General features: G+C 41.3%; 1 protein-coding gene and 1 long non-coding RNA gene across 6 annotated transcripts in view; one reads left to right on the top strand and one right to left on the bottom strand.

Moving 5' to 3' along the window:
* The window catches only part of TSHZ2 (teashirt zinc finger homeobox 2), a 230,243-nt gene that overhangs the window by 112,054 nt on the left and 100,595 nt on the right, over window positions 1-17,594 (bottom strand). The gene's annotated exons all lie outside the window — the stretch shown is intronic.
* Window positions 10,129-16,705, top strand: LOC137865446 (uncharacterized). The gene is made up of 3 exons (XR_011101898.1): window positions 10,129-10,590; window positions 11,324-11,530; window positions 12,135-16,705. It is a non-coding gene; the product is annotated as an uncharacterized lncRNA (long non-coding RNA).

Raw genomic sequence — 17,594 nt, 5'->3', positions numbered from 1 at the left:
CTTTACAAAGTGTGAGCACTCAGAAATACACTGTAAAAATTATTTGATGAGCTTCAACTCCTTCCAGGCCATTTAAATATTTCTTTCAGTATAACATTGATAATTCAAGATGTTTTCTGCTCATGATTCTTAATGTATCACGTCATCACGAGCACTTTGAGGCAGGTTCACAAGTCTAGAATCTTGAACCAGGCACACAGAAGTTTCTTTGCCCTGATTGCCTGAATACACACCTTAGTTTTAAATTTTTCGCACAAATGTGCTGTCATATTGGATTTGCAATTTCTTTTACATGAGTATTTGCTGAAATTTATTTTTCCAATAAACTTTCCTATTGCAAACAATTTGCTAAGATATTTAGAAGCAACTAAAGGGGAGTGAACAAAGTCACATATATTAGCTTGCTTATAAACTCAAAAAAATATGGCTCTACTGCTTTCCCTTCCATTTCTCTCTCCTCTTCTTTGGCTTTTGTTTTAAATTCTACCTCTGCATTAGAAAAAATAAAATAAAATAAAAAATGCCAGTATAGCATTTATAGAGTTTATTAGTAGAAAATATTACTGAAGTGATTAACATTGCAAACTTTTCCTTAGGAAAAATAGCCTTTCACTTTATTTTTTTTATTTTTAAGAAAAAGAATAAGTAGGGAGGAGAAGAACCAAAATCTATATTCTAATTTGGAAATAGAAAGGTATCTGAAAAATAACTGATTCAGACGTACAGGAAGAAGAGCTGATATGAGCTGATTTCAGCTGTATCCAGTGTCAGGCCCTGGTACAGACCAGGTTTCCTGGCTGCAGCTCCCGGGACGTGGCACAGTCCGGCAGCCTTTGTAACTCCACTGAGCATTGCAGGAAATCAGTATCAAAATGATGGTCACTAACCTGTCCAGAGCAAGTGGTTCACGCCAAGGGATAAACATAATGGCAATCTCCTGGCTTTAAAGGAGAAATAAAATGGCAAATATGATCTAAAACAAAAAGACTGATTTCAGCATGGATGAGATTTGCTCCTTTCAACTGAGCTAAAATGGCCTGATTTCCAGCGCAGCTGGCTGGGTTAAGGAGCACACCGATACTAATTATATCATTTTGCTAAATCTTGAGGTGATAAGGAAGACAGACATCCAGCTGTCACAGGAAATGACCCTGAAACTAAGTGAAATGTTCCACTAAGAAGCAAATACACCTTTGCTAAAAAGTGCTGTAAATGCACAGCAGAAAATGTTACTCGTGGATGCTATCAGGGAGGGGGTGTGTGTTGCACCCCTGTACACCAAGACAGAAGACATGAAGCACTTCAGAAATTGTTTTAAAAGGATTTGGGACACTGTGTAAATCCTAATTCATAAGGATGCAGCCTGGTGGGTGAAGTTGGAATGAAAGAGGAAATAATCTACTTGGTGCCAGATTAAGGGTGAAATGCTGTTTCACATTAGCAAAGGTGCACGGGAACCAGCTGGTGAGGACAGCAGCTCCAGCAGCTGATTTATGGGTCCCAGCAGGACTGGAGAGGGTGAGAAGCAAAGGCTGGCCCTGGCAAGCCAGCCAGCCCATCCCCAATTCCCCTGGCTGATGCTGATGGAGGACAGTTTGCTGGGCCTTGCCCCTACTGCAGCTCTCCTGCTTTGAGCAGCTCTAGCCCTGGTGGCAGGGGGCAGGAGCTGCTGCATACCCAGCTGATGTATTCGTCAAGTCCTCTTCTGGAGCAGAATTAGGGATTTCCTGTTCTCCTCTGGCCTTGCCACAGAGAGAGCTGGGAGAGAGGGTCCCTGTGCTCTAAGAAGAATTATGTTGATTTAGGAGGCTCTATAGGAGGGCTGTGGTGAGGAAAGAGTTAATACAATAGGTTTTGGCATTTGACAGAGAATACTTATGTTTAACCATTCATAACTAAATCACATCAATTTAAGTGGATTCCATGTATTTCTGACTCTCACATTAATCTCTATGCAGAGAGAATGTCTAAATATTTGTCTCTTTCAGTTCCGATATTGTAATTCTCTACAAAAACTCGGGGAATCCCCCCCCTCTTTTTATCCCCTCTCCTTCCTCTCTTTTTTCCTACCTTCTTTTCTTTATTTTCTGGTAGAAGAAAGTGGTGAAAGGCTTTGGATGATCATTTAAAGAAACAGGGATTTAATAAACCCAGTGTTTGGGTACATCACAGCTTTTATGTTGGCGCTGAACTCCACATACATTAAATCCACATCATCTATCAATCTTACAGTTGCGTGTCACTTATGAAAATCTACTGAGTATTGTTTTCATCTCGCCTTACAACATGCAGCAAAGCCTCATGAATACTGAAGAGCATTGTAAATACTGCACATCTTTTATTTTTAAAGGTCTAGACAGTTTGGAATGGCAAGATTTCTTTGTTGAAAATTGCAGCTTAAAGCAATAATTCCCAGATTCCTCCTCCCCTAGTTTTTTCATTCAGTGTGCAAACAAGCAGAAGGACTGCTCTGTGTCATTAGTAACACCTACAGTAGTGCCGCCGCTGCTGCAGCTTCACCATAGTAGTGCTCTGCCCGTGCTAGCCATTAATCCAGCCCGATGCTGGTTCAAGTGTGATATTATTATTCAAATTCCATCCCACTAGGAAGCAACCAGCTCTGAGATGTATCTATTCATTTCGACTGCTTTATTGAAATCTGACAACCTGCTTTTTCTACATTTTTGAATACTGCAACTTTATGACCACACACTGCCATCACCTTGCTCTTATTTGCCTCAATAGCCCTCAGTAGTGGATCTGCCATGGACTGGATTTAATAGAACAATATTTTACCGTTAGACAGCACCTTTCATTCTGAAGAATAAAGCCTCATTGAAATTCAGTCATCTTGGGGGCCCACGGAGGCACAGCTTCTGTCAACAGGGACATTTTGGCTGGGGTCACAACCCAGTCTGTTTTTGCAGAGTGCAGAGCAACCTTTAGCACACACACAAGCCAAGAGGAGCTGTGTGGTGTCACCCCAGACACCATGGCCACCTAGTATCTGGCCCTCAAACTGGGGCAGAAAGTGGGTAGCCAGGTCTCCTGCCATCCCGTTGTGCTGATGGAGTATGAGCATGGCCATGTCCAGGAGCATGGGCTGCCTTCTGCAGTCAGAAGTATCCCTCCTGCAGTACATATCCCCAGCTCCGGGCAAAGCCAGGAACAGCAGGGAGGCATGATCAAAGGGAGGTGCAAGGAGTTGACTAAACCTTCTGAAATGTCCATAGAAGCCTGAATTTGCCTTGAGTCACCATGTACGTGAGGGAGGGGGGAGGCTCAGCATGACTCTTACTTTACAGAAATCTTCTGAATAAGTTTGATGTCTCATTGGTTTCTTTTCTATTGGGTTACTATCATTTTTATCTTGTCAGTCCTATAAACTCATTTTTCTGTGCCACCAGCATATCCTGCAGTATATATAGCTTATCATAAGCTAAGAGCTAACAGTAATCTCACCAAAAAACAAAAAAATAAAAATAAAAAAATCACCAAACCACAACCAACAAAACCACTAGGATCTGACTACTAATATATCTGTTCGTTTCTATTTCCATGCAAGGAAAGGTAACTTTCTTCCTACAGACACAAAAGCAGAGCCCCCCTGCCATCATGCTGTGAGCTGCACTGAAGTGTGAGCTATTTGGGATGTTGAGAAGCCTTCTGTGATTTCTGTAAACTGGTGGGATCAATCTGCTGCTACTTGTCCAGGCAATTCAACTTCAATGATAGGATTAAGAGCTACCATTTCAATTTCCTAGAGGCAGAAACAGTAAGTAGTCTGAAGTCTCAGCCATAAATTATCAAATTAATGAAGGGTAGGTACCTGAAGACTCAAGGGCCAACCTGTTAAGACACCTTGCTACTGACTCAGAAGCAATTCAGAGGAGTGTTCCAAAGCTGCAGACTCCCCTCATACAAGCTATCCGTGAATGACTATTGCATTATTATGGCTGAGGTGACAAATCAGTGAGGTATAATTTCAGGGTATTGCTGTTTCTCCCATCTAGCTTTGCTTACAAATATTGGCTTGGGACAGGCTTCAGCTCAGTTTGAGGCAGGGCTTGGTATTATGCTGACTTGGGCTAAACTCAAATTTTAAATTGAACTTCCCTGATTCAAAGGAATCAGGATGTGAAACATCCACAGGTGTCATCTTAGGTTTGTGAAACCAAAATTCGATAGAAGAGGTTCTGTGAAGCCAAGGCATTACAGGTGTCTGTTACCAGGAAAAGGACCCTTGCTTACCATTTCCAGGCTTTTGGTGATTCATATGAAGTGGAACCGAGACACAAAGCATCTCTGCATTTTGAGTTTGACAAACAGATGTGAGTTCATGAAAGCAGCACCAAAACCTCGAGAAATGTAAGTGATGCAGAGGGAAAGAATGCACAGAGAGTGTGCTACCTCCCTCTCTCTGCAGTCCTGTGCACAAACATTGTACTGGCCTGATTTTCGGAGGCTGGGGTGGGGCTGCTCACTGCATCTGAAAAGCAGACCTTTTGTTTAGATCTGCAAAAAATTTGCAAGTTTGTTAGTTCATCAAAGAAATCTAATCCACCTATTGTCTTCTGATCTTTCTCATAAGATCCCTCCATATGAATAGAATTGCTTTTAAAAGCACCGTCCCTCCCGCGCTCCACCCCCCCAGCATTTCCTGTCCTCTCACCTTAAAAAACAACTCTGAGAACTTTTTGACCAAAGCAGCCATGTGGAGCCAGAATTGTTTCAGTTTTATGCAGGGCCTTTGCTCACATCCTGTCGAGTGTTAAAAATCCCTCAGCTGCTTTGCTAGGACCACCCGGCTAGTTCTGAACCACATCTGACAAAATGATACTGTTCACTTCCAGAACCCATCACACAGTTATTCTTGGATAAAAGGTAAAGCAAATAGCAGCCAACTGCTCACTGCTGCAGAAACAAAGACCATCTAGCCATTTATCAAAGCTTCAGACAACCAGCTTGCTTTAAGCTCAGCCACCTCTCCCATTACAGCTTTAAACGATAACATGCTATAATATCAGAAATGACAAATGGAACCGGGGGCCTAACCTATACACAATCAATACCTGCTCTGAAATAAGAACCATCTTTAAAGTATTGACAAAGGGAGCAGGAATACGTATAAAACTGCAATTTTTTCTTGAATTGTTTGGTATGGCCACTGTCAACATTCATTTGTCCATGACATTCTTTTTTTTTTTTTTTTCATGAGAGCAGCAAAACCCCAGGATGTGCAACTATTGTCAGGCCATTACAGTTGCCCCGTGTCTACTGCTTATGGGAAGGTAAGAGGAAAGGGCCAATTGCAAGTGACTCCAGCAGAGCCTTCCGCTGCAGATTAGAGTGTTATGCTGTGTGCCAAGCAATTTGGCTTTCTGGTTCATTCTGAGATACATCAGAAAAATTCAAGATGTCATCAGCTTCACTCATTTTGATGGTGCTCCTCCAACTTGGGTCAGAGGAGCTTTATTTAAAATACACCCATTAACCCTCTACAAGAGCAGAATAAAAATTCTGTGTTCGGGTCATAAAGGGAAGGACCTTCCTCTGAAGGATTGATGAAGGAAGCACCTTATGGGCCAGCTACTTCCTCCTCCTGAGTTTAATAATAATACTTTGTACATTTATAGCATCTTAAAGTGTTCACCACATTTCTGATACTCTATGAAGAATTAATAACAATCCAAAGTGCTCTGCAAATGTTCATATCCCCTTACAGATGGGGAAACTGAGACAGAGCCAAGTTGAATGGCTTGCTGAAGGTCACACAGGGCGTTGGAACACCTGGCAACAGAAACGCAGTCTCCTGGGCCATTGTTTGAAGCTCAGATCTCTCTTCCTCTGCCACACCATTTTGCCAGAAGAAAGCAAGGAGTAAGGAAAGTGACCTGTGAGGGGAGTTAGTCACGCAGTAACAGTATCTCCAGACTAAGTGTGCAACCAAGGAAGTGTAATAGAAGGGACTGTGGCCTTGGTGTCAAGGAAGCAGAGAAGAATTGATCACCAGAGTCTTCCACAGCACATAGTGAAGTTAATGACCTTACAGCCTTTTCTAGACATAGGAGTAGCCATCCCCATTCTTTATAACCTTAATGCCCATGCTGTTCCAGGGTGCAGGTGGCTGGGTGCAGCGGCACAGCCCTGGCACGGTGCTGGGGCACCAAGCGCAGCCACGAGGAGGCTTTGCCAGCTGCATCCCTCCTTGTCTCGCTGTCCGATTGCTGCTGGCTGGGTCGTTGTATGCCGATTCTCCAGCTACAGCTTACAGAGGGAAATATCTGGAAAAGTGGTTTTATTTTGCTCATCAGTGCTTCAGAAACTTCAAAGTAGCAATGACTCAGAGAAGGGAGTGCAAATAAAGCAACAAAGGCAACTGAGCAGCTGGAGATCAGCCAAATGTTCTTGAAGGATAACCTAAAATATGCCACACGTTACTAGTGAGTAGGACACAACTCCGGGAAAACCCTATTTAGAGCAAGATGTTAAAAAAGAGTGAAAAAAGAAGTGAGTGGGGCACAGGGGATCAGTAGCAGAGGAGTTGGGGCACAGGAGCAGACCCACAGACCTGCTCTGGGGTTTACACATCACCTCACTGCAACCATAACAAGTGGGAGTAAGCTTTAAAAGGGCTGGCCCATTTTGGTTAGGCCTTTCAAGTTCTCGGGTGGGAAATGGCATTATTGGTTGTCATTACATGTAAATAAATAAATACACCCACTCCCGTTTTGGAGGCAACACAAAACAGGAAAAAAGCTGCTACATGATTTCAGGGGAAAAAAATGCTTCTGTCTCCAGCCTTTTACTCTTCCATGAGGGGCTGGTGACTGCTTTATTTGGCAGGGCTCATTTCAGAAAGATTTCAGTCTGTGCTGGGATTAGGCTGCTCTCTGCTTCAATGAACGAGTTGCCTCAGAAGAAGAACATGACAAGGAGGGGGTGGGAGACACAGGATGCTCTGCACATGTCCCCCCAGCTCCGGGTGTTTCCTCATGGAAAGACACCAGATGCCAGCGCCAGATCCGAGGCGAGAGCTGCACTACTGAATCTGCTCTGGTGAGCGAAACCACAGCATCCACTTTCCAAGCACTGGTGTGGTCTGGATAATGTGTTCACAACAGGAGGGAGGCGCAGTGACAGGCCAAGTTTAATATTGATTTTAGCATTGCTGGACAGATTAGGCCAAAACAGGATAATCCGTTAACCCCCAAAAGCGGAGGAGTCAGCAAATTTGCTGGAGTTCTCTATTCAGGACACTCGGCTCCTCAGCTTTTTATCGACATTTACCTGCAAACGGGATGCTGCATGACAGCTGGTGTGGCGTGGTGGCACGGCTGGGGTGAGATTTTCTCTGTGGCCAGTCCACAGCTCTATCAGCAGCAACTGGAACTGATGGATGGGAGGGAGGCTGAAAAACGGGTTGGAAACCCCAGCTCCATAACTCTTTTGGTGTAGAAACTGGGCCATTAGGCTGCTGCAGACTGGGGCACTGAGGATTCAACAGGAGGAAAATCTCTCTGTGCTAAAAGCTGTGTAAAGCTATTATTATTATTACTATTTACCACTGTTATTGCAATATTGCAATATGCATCCTGCAGCAGACCTGTTTTTTTTTTTTTTTAGCAACTGGGCCTGTAATGCTCTATAGGGTTTGAACTGCAAAGAAAGTGCAAGCTAAATTAGATTAGTATGGAGCAGTAATATAATGAACAGAAGGTTAAAAGAGAAAAAACAATGTAAGTCACATTATTAAAAAACTCTGAAGAGCAGAGCAAGAGCAGAGATGAATATCATATCAGGATTTTGGAAAAAGGGGTGGAAATTGAATTGAGAAATGGAAGACAAAAGCATCTGGGGGAATGTAGATACAAAATAGGTTTAATTTTTCAAGGGTTTTCGGGGGGTGAGGTGGAGGTAGGGTCTTAACAGCATTTTTACAAGTGTTTAAATAGGTTAGAAAAGAATCAAGGCTTTAATCTGTTGAGGTTCTTTTGAAAAGCCTGCTAGGATTTCATCTCAAGATGTGCAAATACCCTAAAAATCTGGCCCTGATCATTCAAGGAAATTGAATTATTTTCTAGAATAAGAGTTACCTTGCAGTCAGTCTAAATTCTCTATGCAGTTATCAAATTAAAACAAAATGAGCAAGGAAAGCAAATAAAATGAGGGCATTTGATGAAGCAGCTCTCTCATAAACACTGTTAAAACAAAGACACAAACACAGCCTCGGTCGGTGACTTAGTTTGCTGAACTTTTGGGAGTTTGCCCAGACAGCAGTATGCTCGCTCAGAGTTCAGGTCAAAATCTTTGGTGGAAAGAAAGGCAGGGAAGGAAGAAGTATGAGCTGCAGCTCCTTTACCCCTGCTTTCCTGCATGTGTGGATGATCAGAGCAGAAGCTGCTGAAGTACAAAGCTCCAAAACTAGATTAGGAGGCACAAGAGGCAAACTCTTGCACTCCTCATTTACACACAGAGCCTAATGACTCTTCACCTCTGTAGGTAGCTACACTCCACCATCCTAGGATTCATAATTTTTGTTTAAGCTTTTTCTGCAAAGAGAGGCAGGCTCTCAAGGGAGATATGGGTTGACTATTGAAGCAATGATTCACAATGGTGGTATCTAATAAATTAAGTGGGCCTACACCTACTCTGTGGCACAGCACAACCTCTCCCACCTTCCAAAGCAGCTTGGCCACATCTGTGCCACCTGTGGGGCCGCCTTCCTGACTGGCATCGCTCCCCTGTCTCTGCCTTAGCATCATCCTTGCACAGTTCCCCACAGCCAAGGAAGGACGGACGCATCTCACAGTCTTTCTGGGACGTGTAATTTAGTCCTCACTCTGCTAAAACAAACGTGCCACAAACTGAGAGGTAGACTATTCCCAGACTTGCCGAGGTAAAGCAGATGTGCCTGCGAAACGGGTCCGTGAGCTCAGTCCTTGCTGAAGATACTTGATAGCAAAGGAAGCCTCAGCACTGTGTGATGAGGCAGTTGCTACGGTAACTACTTTTTTCCTTTTAGAGAAAAGCCAAGTAAACAAGCATGTAAATAGACTTAAGAGCCACGTAAATTGTTGGTGAACCTATTCTGGTTACCTTGACGATAAAGTATCACTCTTCCAGGATTTAAACTTTCTTTGGCGTGTAAAGAATATAATATGCTACGACGGGAGGCAGCTACAATTGGATCATCTAAGTTTTAGGTCTATCTTCTCTCTTTTTGCATTACTCTTCTTTGCAGGGTGTGAAGGCATCCCGTGTAGCTAAGGTATGTGGTGTACCAAGTTCAGCATCACTCACTACACAGGCTACTCAGGGAGGCAGTGACTTATGCATATGCACACTGAAAACAGAGGATGGAGTGGATGTCCCCCCACCGAGCTCTTTATTAATTAGACTAACAGTAGTTAAGTTGCAATCACTAGTGTGAACTAAATTTTAAAAGTGTTGCTTTCTTTCCAGGTAAAGAAAATGATATTGGTAAAATACAAATTTGATGTTTAAAAGGACAACGTCCTCTCCTGGTCCCTTAACCTTGGCTTTGATCACACTCATGGAAATCAGACCTGTACAGGATTAACTATACCTAAAGAATTTCTGCTGGCATAAAACTGGTGGCGCCAGCCAGCTCCACACTCACCCCAGTGAAGCACTTTGCCAGGCTGTAGGTTTTCCTTCCATGCTCTGCCCTGTACCAGCAGCAGGGCAGTTCCCGCTGGCACGCACGATTTGCGCCCAAGGAAGACAACGAGACACTCCTTTTGCTTGTCAAGCACAGCAGAGGAATTCCCAAAACAAGCTAATCACTGGAAACACCACCTCAGGGCGATGCTGCTATGGGTGTGGGAGCTGCACTGCCTCTGCAGCTGGCACAAGCACTGACTCGTAGCCCAGACGAGGCCGGCGGTGCGACGCCAGCCCGACTGCTGCACCGTGCTCTGTTCTTTACAGGTGCTCCCAGCGCTCAGCACGCACTATACAAACCTTCCCAACGAAAGACCGTGCCTGCCCGTACGCAGCCTCTCTTAGTGCTTCAACCAGCACAGAGTGATGGAGAACGCCCCGCGGCGTTTTACCCCGAGCCTTCTCATTTTTCCTGCTGTTCTGACCGCGGCGGCTGTTGCTGCAGGAACGGAGCCCCTCGTGCCTGTGCCGGAGTGGGCTCTGCAGCTGCCACAGCTGACATCAGGCAGCATAACTATTTCAGCCCTGCCGGTCCTCAGCAGGGGTCACAGCTGACAGCAGACTTAATAAAATTGGCTGGGGTTGGGTGACTAAAATGAAACATCTCAGCTGAAAAAAAAAAAGGCAAGATTGAGGCTCATTCAACAGCTTTCTCTTCACATAGTTAAGGGAGAGCTTCACTACAATTGACAGCTAATTCAGTACACATCTCATAATATATTATCTCCCCGGCTATATGACAAGTCTAGTGAGCAAGATGCAAATGAACACTTAGGCAGGTAAGTTCTTAATGTCACTTTAAGACTCAGCGCGGCATCACTGTCTTCTCCATCTACCGGATGAGCTCCGTCGTGATGGAGCAGTTGTGGGAAGGTAGCAGCAGGACGGCAGAGGAAATGGAAGGTAAAAGAGGTTAATTTATGGAAATTATCTAGGTCATCCAGTAAGTAGGACATGTCATGCACAGCTTTAAAAAGTACAATAGTAATTTATTTAGAACCTGATTTTTTCAATAGATAGTCAATGAGGGTTATCAGGAGTCATGTAATTGTTTTGATCTCCCCATCACAAAATGAACAGCAGCATCCTGAGCTGATGGGGGAACTTCCTGAGTTGTTCACCTACAGTGAGGCCTCCCAGAGGAGAGGCAAAGATTTGGCTGAACCAAGGACCAACGCCTGGAAGTTACGTGTGATGAATTTGTGGGTTCCTGCAGCATTTCGCAGCAGTGTGTGTCACTGGGACTGCTGGGCGGGCTGAGCTTCTGGCAGATCCCAGGAACACCAAAAAGAAAAAACCTTGGCAGAATTTCTAAGTTCAGAAGTACATGTGATTTTGGAGGTGAAGGGAGTGCAAAATAAGAACAAAATAAATTCTGTGTAGAGATGCTAATTCATTCCAAACTGATTTAGACTTTCTTCAGTAGCTAAGAACTAATTAATCTTTTCCTTCTCATTAATGGTACATGTAAAGAAGCAGTCTATTATTTTTTTTTTTGGCTACAGACAGTAGCTGACATATGACTAAGGATTGTATGAAGCATAGCTCATAGCTCGTTCTTTTTTTTTTTCTTTTCTCTCTCTTTTTTTTTTTTTTTTTTCTTCTTCTTTGCTCTGCTTTTAATGCTGAAATTGAGAGCGCAAACATGGACTCCTGGACTGCAGAGCTGCCTGCACTAACTTTGCACAACCTCTTTCACTGCAAGGAGCATTAAAGGAAAGTAAATCTATGGGACACACAGGGCACAAATAGGGAAATTCGGATAAAAGTGGGGACACATTGAACACTGCAAGAATTAGGAGTGGTCCCAGGTTTGGGTGAAATTCCTGTGAGCATATGCCTGGTAAGTGCTGAATAAAACGTTCACTTATCATATCCATGCCCCACTCCCCAGCTTTGTTTGTGGCCCGTGTATTTACCTATTTTCCATCAATTCCTCTGTAATAAAGCCACGCAACCTTCTGCACTGATTTGACCTAAACTATTTTTCATTTTTACTTTTTAAGCAATTAGTTAAATCAGTCAAAAAGGTGGCATGGACAGATACTTAAAAATAGATATTTTAATATATATTTTAATAATCTAATAATAGATGAACTTTTTTTCTCTTCTTTCTTTCTTTTTTTTTTTTCTCCACATTTAAACCCTTCTGAAAGACTACAGCTACAACTAGCAGAGGTGGTTTAAAATAAAAGTCTTTCAGCTGTATCCTTTAGTTTCAGCTTGCTCTTTGGAGGAGCTGCTGGTCTATCAGGGCATCATAATTCTGAATTTTCCTGGCTTAATTGGTTTGTTTTGTGATGGTCTCTGTGAAAATAAATTACAGGGGTTTTGTTGTTGTTTCTGTTTATTTTTTTTACTGAGATGACTACAAATTTGTAATGAGAATATCTTTTGTAAAGATAATAGGATGGATCTGGAGATCTTTAATCAGTTTTTAATTACAGAACCCAGTGACTCAAAACCTCCAGTACCTGACTTGGTGCCTGTCTCAAATCCTCCTGCCCTGCTCTCCAGCTCCATCAGCAGGGTGCCGATGTGAGTGAGGCCAGCCAGCGCAGGGAAGACTTCGAGGAGTTCTCCCATTCTGAATACTGGACTTTAAACGCTGCTGGCAGAAAGCGGCAGGCAGTCAGCCTGTGCTATCGGTGGTTCTGGACGTGTTTGCACACTGCTGCAGGTGGCTCTGCAAGCTTCTGAGCACTGCAATGCTGGCTGCTCACCCTTCGGGAGGTGGTTGATATTTTTCATCCATTCTCAGCTCACGGAGTCATCACACTCCATACCAATCTTGGTTTGCATGTGTTATAGATAATTTTTCTAGCCACTGTAACTGTGCGCTTATATTTAAAAAAATGGACGGTAATGGAAATAACTTTTTTTTTTTTTTTAATGGCATGGTTTTAATTTTGTCGTTTCTGAGAAACCAGATTCATGACTCTTTGCCTTCTATTTTCAACAAGCTCTTCCTCTCCTCCTGCTGCTTGTTACACTTGTTGCAAAACCCAGTCTGAGGCTTTAGGCTGCTCACGGCAACGCTCACGCTCATGCTCTTGAGCTGGTCATGTCTGAAGTGAACCATCAGCACGAAAAGCAGCCAAGGCGCTGAGAATCAGCCCCCGGTAACTCATTTCCTTCTGCATAGCCCAAAGTGTTTGTGATTATTTGCAGTAAAACTGTATATTTCTGATCAATTTTTTGGATTCTCATGTTAATGTAATTTCAGCAGAATATCAAAAACAACTCTATTCTGGTTGGCATGACACATATTAATTGTGCATAAAGCTTGGAATCAATTAATTTAAAGTAATAATTTGTATAAACATCCTAACAAAATTTTAAAGGGTATTAAACACCCTGTTTTATAAACATAACACTTAATTTGAAAAAAAAACATTTAGAAGGTAATGCATTTAGGATAAGTGCACAACACATGAAAATAATAAATGAAATTTTCCCAGTTTAGAAAATGAATGTAATTAATTAACATTTAAATTACATTTTTAATTGCAATCATGCCCTCCCAGGGGACTCATAAGGGACCATAATTGCAATTAAAAGCATGTGGATTAGATAATAAAACAATGCACACTGTCTGAAATGTGCGATTTAAAATGGAAAGCAGACATTGTTATCGGCACATCTAACTTAATTGTAGCCATAAAGCAAATGTGCTGTACAAAATAAAATTCACATACGGGAACATTTAATTCTTGAATCTCTTAAAGGGGACACGCTTGAGAGCACATTTTATGACAGGTTCTGTTTGAAACGGCCCTTTAAGGCTTTAGTATTCAGGGATAGCACTTTAATGTTTTTGCATTAATAAAAGCATAGCTGAATGTTCCTATTAAAATACACAGATACATTTAAGTAAGAGATGAAACCGAGTGTCTAAAATTTAAGTTGCAGAAGGCACAATTATATTAGGAGCACATTTTTCTTTGTTCTGCATTGTTTGAAAATTGCATTTGCCAGGGGTGAGCTGGAGAGGCACTACATTCCCAGTGCATGTAGTGAACAGGCAAAGGTATCTGATAAATAGGTGTTTGCCAGACAGATACAAATCTGCTCTGCCTTCCATGTGGTCACCTCTCAGGCCAGCAGACCTTCATCAGAATATCAACGTTCTGGTTTTCCTTGGTGCTGCACTACTGCTTTTTGATAAATAACAAAGGTTTTAGCCCTTAGTGCCACTAATTCTTCATTTTTCAAAAACTTCCGCTTCATCTCAACACAAAGAGAAGAAATAAGAAGCTCCCAACAAGAAAGATCTTTCAGAAAGAAGGTTGAACTCTGCTTTCAGGATACTAAGTAGTAAATGAAGACACGAAGTCTCTGGAGGGCTGTGTTCTCCCACGGATCAAGCAGTATTAGTTACTCTTTGCTGGGGAAGTCCTCAGTGAGTTTAAGTTGCACGATACACAGACCTGAAGGTCTTTCACCAAGTTTATGTGTCAGGAGCCGAATTCAAGAATGAAAGGTTTTCAGAAATCACTGATTAGTCTCATTGCTGAGTGAATTACTACTAGGTGCCAAGATACTACTTGTGACAAGTGCGTTATAAAGCTGGGACGGTACAGACTGAAAATGGAGAAAAGTTTAGAAGCTGATGGAGAAAGGGTTCCAGAACATGATAGAAATTTTCTGCATGGATGCTTCTTTTTGCCATTTACTTTCTATCTTAAGGGACAATATATTTTTTTCACCTAACCCAGATACAAAATATGGCTCTATCCATAAGTTTATGTGGCAAATTTTGATGAATACAATGCTTTGGTAGATGAGGTTTGGAGTTAACTCTGATGTGGGAGAACACGTCATTTATGGAAGCAGAAGGGGAAAAAAAAGATGAAGAACCAAATCTTTGAATCTTTCAGTTCATTAATTGATACTGCTCTAATTCCTGTTAGTCTACTGGAAGATGCTGATATAATTGTTGATAATATTCACTGTGACACATGCTAGGATGTCTGCTCTATTTTCACCCTGCTTAAGACCTTGACCTAGGAAGGAATAGAGAGTTTAAGTGGTAACACACAAAATATAACCTCTGCCACTCAGGAAGGAAGTTATTTGGTATAAGAATATATCTGTAATACATATTCTTATATATTTTCCTATGTATATATTACAGATATATTCTTATATATATTCCTACCTATTAAAACACAGCGAGAATCGGAAGGAAATGCATGTGCAGGGTCCCTAAGTTATCCAAGTATTTTCCATTTTAAAATGTTTGGGAAACCTTGAAGTTCTTCCATATAATCTTTCTCACTAGTTCTGCTGCAGTCCTTGGACAGCACTATATATAGAGTATAAAAAATAGTGATTGGTTTTGAAGGGAATAGTAGTACAATATTTCTAAAGGGTTAGAAAAGTTACCCTGAGTGTGAAATAATGCTGAAAGCTGAATACCGCAATTGGAGGTAACTTTTGAACTGGAAGGAAATATTTTACTCTGCAAATGCTCAAAGAAATAAATATCATTTTTATAATACAAAGAACCAACCAAATAAACAAACAAAAATCAAACTAAACAAATGAAAGAAAAAACAAACCACCAAGCATGATCGTTAATGTTAAATGGAGAGTTATCTGAAATGGGACGCATATGGGTCTTGTGTAATTTGGTATTCTGTGCAATAAAGTGTTCGTTCTCAGGATTTTATCTATTGTTTAAGGCATTCAACATTAAAGGGGTATGGTGACCTGGCACAAGCCAACCTTTCAGAATTGCATGAAATACAGAAAGTAAATATATATATTTATATTTGAATCCACACAGCATTCACCCCACACTGGTCACCCACAAAAAAAAATAAATAAATTTCCAATGCCCTATCAGTGGTTTCTGCCATGCAGAGACTTCATTTTTACAATGCAGGTAATGATGTGCTACAATATTTGTGGTAAGACACTACGTGGCAAGCCAATGGCAGATGATCTGTATGCACATCTCCTTGGCTTAATGACAACATAACAAAGTTTTATGTTCGTTATGTTCTCATTCCTCAAACCCACGTATAGGTCTCAGATGCTGATCCCGTCTTAGAGAGCCTTCAACTTTGGTGAGCTCACCCGTTGTCCAGTTGGACAAAGCACCGTTTGAACTGCCTAAGGCAAACAGTTAATCACGTTAGCAGACCACTAACATTAAAACTGGGAAGTGACAAAAAGTAAAGCAACACTTAGATTTGCTGTGGGGAAACACATTCAGATTGAATTTAATTTGGATAGTCAGAAAATAGGGGCACCTGTCAGTTTCTAGGTAACACGGGGATTTTTTTCTAGCATCACTTACTACCTTTGGGAAAAAAGCTCCTTTCTGAAGCCAAAAAACCTGACAAGGTGTAACTCATACAATGCATTGTGCTGCATTACGATGGCTTACATTGGTTCATGTCTTGTCATATGACAATATAACATGACACAAAACTGCATGTACATTGCATTGGAGATTTATAAAACAAAGCTTCCTTTGCTCAGAACTAGAAGGGCTGTATTGTGAACCGCTTGCCTAGGAGGAGCAGACGTTTCTGAGCCGTGCACACAGTCTATAAAATATGCACATCCAGCCCTCAACATGAGCACAAACTAATAGGATCGGAGAAGCAGAACTTTTCATTCCAGCAGGATTTCACTACTGGAACTTTGTAACCTTGCGCTTTGATTTTGTTTTTTAATTAATTGCAAGAACATGGAAAATGCAAAACAGAAACACAGGGTAGGAAAGTAGAGGAAAAAAAAAAAAAGAGGTAAAGATAAAAGACAGAAGAAAATTAATTGTTAATTATTTATTAGACGGTTCATTTGCTTACACCTACATTACAGTGTTGATGTTTTAACCCACTGTGCTCATTCCTCAAGTTTGACCTCAGCCACATCGTTAGCTGATTTCCTTTTCTTTTGTCACTTCTCATTAATTTCATCAGCATTTTTTTTAAATTTTAAGATAGAAGCTATATGTAACATTATGAGTAATTCTTATGGGATACTCCTTTTCTTAGCCTAACTAAATGGTAAATAAACCTGCAAATACTGCAACTGTTGTTAATATGCTTGAAAGGAGACATTGTGCATATTGAGACCCTGTTCTCTGAGGGACATAAGGCTGTCTTTCCCAAACAGTTTCCAGAGAATTGAGGAACTTTGGAGCCTCTAAGAAATCCTCTTGCTTCTTTAATCACAGTCATTCTACAGAAATTAATCTCTGTTCCTCTCAGGCTAGTGGTGAGACTAGAACCTCAGCCCTTTTTGGAGAATAAGTTTCTAAGTATAACATGCACACACACAGGAAAAAGTCACTGGCATTTAAAAAATATATAACTGTAGCATTAAAGACAACTATAATATATCATCACAGAATCACAGAACAGTTTGGGTTGGAAAGGACCTTAAAGATCATATAATTCCACCCCTCTAACACCTTCTAAAGCATGGTTTGTAAAATATAATCGCTGCAGCCTATATAATTTCAAGATTTTTCTCTACAACTGCCTCAATAACTGGCTAAAACCATTTAAAACTTGTTTTACTTCCTATTTTTTTTTTTTTTTTGGCACAGCAGTTGCAGAAAGGAGAATTGAATATGAAAAGGATTTTTTCTGCTTATTCTACTTTGGAAATTAATTTTTTTGCTTAACTCTAGCCTTCTAAGAGAAAAAATTTTTTTTTTGTTGTTTTTTTTTTTTTTTTTTTTTTTACTTTTCTGCTAAAACCTCTTGCAGATTTACTGTAACACATTTAACATGCAATAAGTTGCCCACCATGAGACCCTTGGCTCCCAAGGTAGCATTTATTTTAGCCACAAAAAGGTGCAAAGCAGCTAGGATTTATATAAATGTAAAATAATTTCAGCAGTCTGACACAGGAAAGGTAGGTCAAATCATGCTTAGCACTTA

Source organism: Anas acuta, chromosome 16, assembly GCF_963932015.1.
Source record: "Anas acuta chromosome 16, bAnaAcu1.1, whole genome shotgun sequence".
Taxonomy (NCBI): Eukaryota; Metazoa; Chordata; class Aves; order Anseriformes; family Anatidae; genus Anas; species Anas acuta.
Note: the sequence above shows the minus strand (reverse complement) of the source record. Positions and strands in the feature narration are given on the sequence as shown.